Source organism: Bombus vancouverensis, unplaced genomic scaffold, assembly GCF_051014615.1.
Source record: "Bombus vancouverensis nearcticus unplaced genomic scaffold, iyBomVanc1_principal scaffold0027, whole genome shotgun sequence".
In the NCBI taxonomy this organism is placed as follows: domain Eukaryota; kingdom Metazoa; phylum Arthropoda; class Insecta; order Hymenoptera; family Apidae; genus Bombus; species Bombus vancouverensis.
This window is the reverse complement of record NW_027468918.1, coordinates 114,528-123,398: the sequence shown is the minus strand read 5'-3', so window position 1 is coordinate 123,398 and position 8,871 is coordinate 114,528. Positions and strand designations below refer to the sequence as shown.

Sequence of the window (8,871 nt, the reverse complement as noted above, 5' to 3'; positions counted from 1 at the left end):
AAATGCACTGTAATTTAGAAACAGTTATGAAGCGGAAACAAATAATTTATTCAGAATAAGAATTCTACGTAATCATGTTAAAAAAAAAGAACGTACTTATAACGCGTTTAAACTCCAAATATGTAAAGACAATAAGGGAAAAAAATTAAACGAAGAATCGTATTTTTTGTAAATTCACACAAGATTTTATCTAAAAAGAAATTAAGATTTTTTGAAGAACGTACAAGACGGAACACGAACAATAAAAAAAGGGATGTTAAATACAAAAAATAGATTGAAATTTAGATTATGAAATACAAAAAAAATGATATTGCATAATTTACAATTATTTTCGATAGCTTACGTCAGTATGTTGGAGTGTAAACTATAAAATATTCAAAAACTGATACCATTCAGACATAATTTAGAAAAACAATAAATTGCGGAAACCGATAGTTAAAACTCGATACGATCGATACTCCAAAGCTCTAATCCTAATAATTACTCAGCAATAATAACCGATAATTCATGTTGATTAATGTTTGAACTCCGTTTTTTTTTTCTGTATGTGTATACAAATTTTGTACAGTTTGATAAAGCGAAATTAAATTATCATCCTTTTGTACTACTTCAAACATTGAGATTTGTCATCTTCAAGGTCGATCACACATAGTTTCAGATTGCGGAATTGCAAGGGTAATTAATTTTGCAATCGGTTTTCCTTTGATATAGATGTGAATACAAATAGCCATTGATTGACAATATACCGAAGCAATTCTAGTTTAATTTGAAGTCATCGATCCTTTGATATTTTTGGAAGAATAGTAAAAGTACAGAGAAAACAAGAAAAAATGGCGTTAACTAAAAGATAGCTCCAATGTATGTCATAAATATTATCTATATATCATTTGTAAGATGTAAGTGACCAAGATATCGAATTATACAAAAATTGTATGTAATGATTAATACTTGAACGTTACTTACATTTATGTACATGAAAATTTGATCTTTTATTAACTAAGTTATTGATCGACAAAATGACTTCCTACATAATTCTCCGCCTGAACTGAAATGCATATTTTTTTTTACGCAAGCCTTATGTGTAGCTAGTAACGAGCAAACAGATTAATTACTTTACACACGGTCGTATCTTGTTTGCTGTAGGCGAGTTCTCTCGTGTAACCAACGAAGTACTCAACTTTAAAGCGATAACAGAAGAACATTATTGTATCGATAAAAATCATGCTTTTTTCAAAGAAATATGTAACTCGTATTTTTTTTAAAGCAACCCTCATAACGTATTGAATATGTAAGGAAATTCGAGGATTTGGGAATACAAATTATTGACTATATTTCCCATACAACAGTTATACACCTATATTCCTCTCTAAGAACGTCTTGCACGCACGCTGGTTGCCAACCGACTAGCCTAGATTCTTCTAACATCTGGCAACAGTCTTTTGTCTCCACTGAGTCCTTGACGCCCTCTAACCCTTACACACACACTCTCATGTACAGTGTAAATGTATCACTTCCCTAACACGCCTCCTTACATTTATACTGTACACTTAATTTTATTTACATACTTGTCGAATTAACAAAATATTTTACATTTATCGCTTTCTTTACATTTCTCTTATTTTACATTCATCCATGACCTAAACCTTTCAAATTTCTCTCTACACAGTGCCTTCGTAAAAATATCCGCAGTGTTTTCTTCTGTACTTACTTTTATTATGTTTATCTTATTTTCCTTTACGTACTCGTGAACGTAGTGGTAATGAACTTCGATGTGTTTAGAATTTTTTGTAAAAGTTCCGTATTTTGCTATACTCATTACTCCAGAGTTATCCTCATAGATTTTTACAGGGTTATCGTCTACATTTACATCGAAGATTTTCATTAGTTCTCTGATAGTCATTACTTCGCTCACCGCTTCCGATAGAGCTACATACTCTGCATACGTCGAGGCTTTTGTCTCACACCTTTGTTTTTTAGACTTCCATCCAATTACATTTCCATACAATCTAATTACATACCCAGAAGTCGATTTCCTATCTATATGATCTCCTGCCCAATCAGCGTCCACATAACAATCTATCGTTTCGCATTTTTCATTTCTTTTATAATGTAGCCCTAAATCTCTAGTCCGGTACAAATATTTCAATATTCGCAAGGCATATTTAAAATGTGTCTCGTTACAACAATCTTGAAATCTACTCAGATAATTCACACTATAACTTATATCGGGTCTGGTATTTACACTAATATACAGCAATGCGCCAATTAAATTCTTGTAACCAATGTCCTCTCTATTTATCTCAGCTTTTTCAATTTTTAAGTTGGTCTCCATAGGTGTACAGTACAATTTGCTGTTATGTAATTTATATTTGTTTGCTAATGATTCTATGTATTTCTTTTGGCTTAATCTCATTTCATTTTTTTAAATAATCATACTCTATATTTATTCCAAGATATTCTTTTACTTCACCTAAATCTTTCATTTCAAATTTATCAGTTAATAATTTTTTTTACACTTTGTATCTTCCCTTTGTTTTTACTACAAATCAACAAATCGTCTACGTATATTAACAAATAAACAACATTTTCTCCCTCTCCATAAGTATATAGGCACAGCTCTATATTGTTCTTTTTAAAACCTAATCTCGTCACATACTTATCAAAACACTCATACCAGTCCCTCGGACTCTATTCGTTCCGTCCGCATATCCCTTTGGTTGATTTACATATACCTCCGAGGTTACTTCACCATTTAAAAAGGCAGTTTCTACATCCATTTGCTCAATTATTAATCCATTTTGACAACAATATGATAGCAATATCTTAAAGGTCTGATTACTCGCCACTGGAGAATATATGTCATCGGCTACGTTTCTTTGTTGAAATCCCCTTACCACTAATCTAGCCTTATACCTGTCCTCTGATTTTTTCGTGTAAACCCATTTTACATCTAATACTTCTTTGCCTTTTACCCTTTCTACCAATTTCCAAGTTTTATTCTTATAGAGACATTCTATTTCCTTATCCATAGCCTGTTTCCAAACTTCATTATTTTCGCAACCAATCGCCTCCTCAAATGTACGAGGGATATCTACTTTACAATAATTTGCATGAATCTCGCAAATATTTTCCTTTTCTGGATACCTTACTGGAGTTTTCTTAATACCTGTAGATCTCCTAGGAGTGTTTGAGCTTTCAATACTACTATTATTTTCATCTTTCCTACCTTCTAACTCTTCCTTATCCATACCATCCAATGAATAGTTATCTTCGCTATCATTTCTATCTGCCTCTAATGAATTTTCCTCAAAACCGATACATTTAGTGTCTGTCTCAATGACCTCTACATGTCTAGCTATTGTTATTTTCCCACCTAATAAGACTCTGTATCCTACTTCACTATATCCTAATAGAATTCCCATATCTGCCTTCTTGTCCCATTTGGAAACTCTTTTTTGTTCTGGCCTTCTTACAAAAACTTTACTTCCATATAGATGTAGATTTTTAACACTTGGTTTTCTCCCGAAGAATATTTCGAAAGGTGTCTTTCTTTCTATAGTATTCGCTAATATTCGATTTTTCAAGTATGCCGCTGTACAAACTATTTCCGGCCAGTACCTTTTATGTACTTTCGCTTCCGCTAACAAGCAACGCGCCATGTCCATCACTGTTCTATTATACCTTTCCGCTGTCCCGTTTAATTCATGTACGTATGTTGGGCAATTATTTATTCTTATACCTTTATCCCTAGCAAACTTATAAATTCGATTATTTAAATATTCTTTACCATTATCGCATCTTAATATTTTTAACCTCTTGCCCGTTAAATTTTCGGCTTCATTTACGAACTGTACGAAAGAATCAAAGACCTCATCTTTTGATTTTATACAATAGATCCTAGCTATTTTACTATAATCATCGATAAATGAAATGAAATATTTTTCTCCATTGAATCCGGTGGTCTTAAAAGGACCACATACGTCCGTATGAATAATTTCCATTATTTCCCTAGCCTTAGTTCGATTATTTTTGACATTTAAGTTATGCATTTTGCTTTCTATACACACCCTACATTTCAAAAGTTCCTTTTCAAATTCATTCGGTATGCCAGTCACTAGCTGCTCTTTACCCAAAATCTCTAAATATTTAAAATTTACGTGTCCTAGCATCCTATGCCATCTTTCCTTTTTACTCATACCACTACGTTCGGCGCTGTTTACTAAGTGCTTCTTCCCTTTCAATATACTTTTTATTCTATATGTCCCATTTTCTTTGAACGCTACAGCTGTAAGTTTATTATCCTCATCTATTACATTCGCAATATTTCCTTTGGAAATAACCGTATTCTTATTGTCTGTTAGTTTACCTAAACTAATCAAATTTGCGGACATTTCTTTCGCGTAAAATACTTTCCTCATATTTATTTCATTTTGTTTTCCGAATGCTTCAAAATAACTTATAACATTCCCAACTTTTGTCGCTTTTATCGGTCTATTATCGCCTAAATATATATTTACCGGTTCTTTTAGGTCGATAGATTTATCGAAATAATTTATATTATTAATTATGTGATCAGTACAACCGCTATCTAATAGCCACACTATTTCGTTCTTACTTATCTCATTCGTCTCACTGCTGTTTGCTGCGTGCGCCGTTGCTATCCATATGCCTGCTCTTGAGTTTCCATGCTCGCCCGTGCCGGTTGTTGATCGACGATGAAAGTTTCCACGTCCTCTGCTCGTATTGCCTTTGTTCCCTCTTCCTCTGTTTCGACCACGTGTTGGCCCATGCCAATAGCCGTTACTGCTTTCCGCTTGGACGCCATTTTGACACTCTCTCGCAAAGTGTCCTAATCTTCCACATCTGAAGCATCCTTCCTTTTTTGCAGAAAAGGCGTTGGTTTGCCTTTCTCCTCGATTGGATTTATTTTTCTTCTCTGCTACCTCTATTTTATTTTTTACATACGCTACCGTTTGATCCTCTTCTTTCAATGCGTCTATTATGTCCGCTATGTAGCTGTATTCTTCGGGTAACGTATTCAGCATGTAATTCAGCTTTTCCCTCTCACTTACTTGTGCGCCCGCACTTTTTAATTCATTGATTAATTTTTCGAAATCGTTAAAGAATGATGCTGAATCACTGTAGTTCTCCAGTCTTATGTTTTCCAATCTCCTTCTGCATACGATCTGCAGTGCCGTCGACTCTTTCAAGTACATTTCATCGAACCTTTTTATTATATCATACGCCGTTTTTCCTTCCCTAACATACTCCAATTGTCTGTTCGATATTGCACTATAAATTATATTAATCGCCTTCAAATCCTTTTTGTCCCAGTCTTCATCGTCTCTTTCGTTCTTCATTCTAGTTGTAACAACCTCGCATTCCTTATATTTGAGAAACATCGTGATTCTTTGCTTCCACATTCCATAATCCTCACCATCGAATATAGGTATCATGATTTCCGATCTCTCCATTTTAATTGATTCCTTTTTTTTTCTTTTCTTACTCAAGCGTTCCTACGTGCTCGAAGTATATTTTTTTTCTGAAAGTTTTTTTTCTTTACTGAAAACTCACTCGCAAGATCGTAACCACGCACTAAATATCTTGCAAAACTAGTAACCACGCTCTGCTACCATGTTAAGGAAATTCGAGGATTTGGGAATACAAATTATTGACTATATTTCCCATACAACAGTTATACACCTATATTCCTCTCTAAAAACGTCTTGCACGCACGCTGGTTGCCAACCGACTAGCCTAGATTCTTCTAACATCTGGCAACAGTCTTTTGTCTCCACTGAGTCCTTGACGCCCTCTAACCCTTACACACACACTCTCATGTACAGTGTAAATGTATCACTTCCCTAACAGAATAAAATAATCATACATTTTTTTTTGTTCAACATTTGTAAAATACGATATTATCAAGATCACCAAGCAGGTAATCTTCAATTCTTAATTAATATAATAAAAAACATAATTAATGACTGTTTGATGGTTTTATTATTATCTCTATAATACAAAAGCACAACATCGTGTCAACAGTTTATATAGTTCGTATGTTTCTGTAGGAATACACAAATAATAGTTCTCTATCACAACGTAATCTAAAGGGAAAACCCTAACTAAATGACAAAAATATCGGTAATAACTGGAACTAATGAATGTTAAAAGCAATCAGTATATTCCATACAAACTTCCATCAACACGATTCGTTCTTCATTCTCTCAACACACTAAGACCGCAATCTTTAAACGCTTATAAAACCATAAGCAATCGTGAAGTTTAGAATTCGCTAACTGGGCGTCTCTCAATCCAGTTTTTGATCTTGGGCAGAAGGAGGACCTTCTTCTCCAGCAGCTTCAGATTCTCGTAATTCTCGATCAGATCAGACTTGTACATAAAGTTCAAATAATCGAGCAGAGCAACGAATGTTAAATCAGCCCAAGAGAGAGTACCATCGTAGAAGTAGCCGTCATTTTCCTTCACTTGCTGGTCCAAACGTTCTAAAATGAACGGCAGCGTCTCTTCAGCAGCCTTGCGTTTTGCAGCTTTGACCTTCTCGTCCTCCTCATAGTGGAAGGCGGCAATTTCTGAAAATTTGTTTTCAGTTAAATACTCTTCGCTAATGTTATACTAATTTGAATACAGTGTTGTGCGAAATTTAAATGATACTGAAGATAGAATTACAATCCTTTTTAATCCTTTGTCTTGTATTGTTGACATACGTGTATCGTTCGATTAAATCAAATATTAAATCGGATTTCAACTAATAAATACCTGAACAGATATGTACTATCTGTTATCAAGATTCTCATAAGATTTATGCAAAACAGCACTGGATACTCACTATGACGAATATCATGAATAGTATCAACAGTGGCATCAATATGAAGATTTGCCCAGTCAGTCTTTCCAGCTAAGTCATATTGTTTGGCTAAGTAACGGCAAATAGCTGTAGACTGAGCAACCTTCCTTCTATCAGCTACGAGCATAGGAAGCAGGCCATAAGGAGTCACTAAAAACATACAACTAATAGAATCAAAGATTCTATCGAACAAACAGATTATGATGCTTCTTAAATATCTAGCTTCCTGTTATCTGTTTTGGAAAGATATAATTTAATTTATTGATAATTTATCAGCAAACAAAGGGCATTGTCTCCTTAACAATACCTATTGTTCTCCCACATATCTTATAGAGCAATGGAGAGTAAACAATAATCTCTGTTATACTCTGCATAATTGTGTCCTACTTTATTTAGCTACTTTAGTTAAATTAGGAAAGATGAGATTTAAGAAACAGAACTTCTTTAAATTTTAAGCTTACAGGGCTTTATTTCTGGCCAGACGTCCTTTTTGATACGTTCATCTTCAAATGGAATACTAGCATAGCTGAAGAAGAACGGATTGGTTCTGCCAATGCCGTAACTGGGAAGTAAGTCAATTTATAGAGCGGCATCTTCCTGGAAGTATAATATATACAAAGTAAAAACGAAGAATCATTGATGACAAGAATTATATTATTACAAATTATGAAGTATAAGACAATTTAAGTAAAAAGCATCGACTACTAACTACTCGCATAGCTATTTGTATCTTTATATTTTAATATAGCTTAGATATAAAAAGAATATTATTTTTGGATGTAATAATGTATAAACTTGCGCCAAATATTATAACAAAATATTGCACTTTCTATTTAAGTAGGATAGACATATTACCGGCAGCATATCTTTTTTCTATAGCAATGAAATTGTTTATAAAAAAGTTTATAAGAAAACTATCAATTAATGCAAACAACGCATTTCAAAATATTAATTACATTCGCGCGATTCGTTATCTCTAGTATTAATTTAACCATATGGTTCTATACACCCAAGACCCTCTAACAGTAATTTAGTACCATTACTAGTCGTATGTACAATGTATGTTTGTATGCAACTTTCGTAACTACAAAACATTCAGCAGTGATTATATATTCTTCCAAACATAAGAAACATTTTCTAATTGCATACTTAGATTTATCGATCAATTATGAACATATGATAACATTTATTTCTTTCAACTACTAATTTTCAAATCCTCTGCTGTTCCGTTAATTGAACGACGCGCCGACTTTTCGTACAAGTATCTTGTATCTTATCTGTATTATTTAGTTATCAATAAAGAAGAAACATTTTCTAATTGTATATTTAAATTTATCGATCAATTATGAACATGTAATAACATTTATTTCTTTCAACTACTAATTTTTAAATCATCTGCTGTTCGGTTAATTGAAGGATGTCGGCTTTCTGTAGAAGTATTTCATATTTATTATTTAATTATGAATAAGGAAAAAACATACAAAATATAGTTTTTAAACGGTTTATTATTTATAAAGAGAAACTTTGACTCAGGATATATATACTATATATATACTATTTACTTACAATTTTTTTTTTAAGACTTCAAAGTCGAAACAAGCACAGGAAATTTCCAAGCCGGTTAACAGAAACTTGAATGAGACAAAAATAACCTTTAGATCTCTATATGTTCTTCTTCCCCCCTGTTGCTTCCACGTAACTCTTATCCTATTGGTGAAGCTGTGCTGATATGTGAAATTATGACTACATAAAAACATCCGGAAAGACTCATTGAATGATTTTATAGTTTAAGGTTAATAAATTTCCATAAATTAAAGTTGAAAATTTATGAGAACATGTTTTCTGTAACAAAACTTAGTAAAAACAAACTAGTAAGGTTTATAGATTCTTTAATGATTATGTATGTATTCATAAACTAATTCGATAAACATCGTTCGATAAAACGTCGAACAACACACAACATTGAAGCGCGAAATTTCAAATTCAATGAAAGATAAATAACA

At 33.0% G+C, this 8,871-nt stretch overlaps 1 pseudogene across 1 annotated transcript; it reads right to left on the bottom strand.

Annotated features, from left to right (window-relative positions):
- Positions 1–6,163: 6,163 nt before the first annotated feature.
- On the bottom strand, positions 6,164–7,028 carry LOC143304214 (glutathione S-transferase pseudogene; annotated as a pseudogene). The gene is made up of 2 exons (XR_013060920.1): positions 6,851–7,028; positions 6,164–6,593 (listed from the first exon to the last, which is right to left on the bottom strand). The product of XR_013060920.1 is annotated as a glutathione S-transferase pseudogene (transcript).
- Between the last annotated feature and the right edge of the window lie 1,843 nt (positions 7,029–8,871).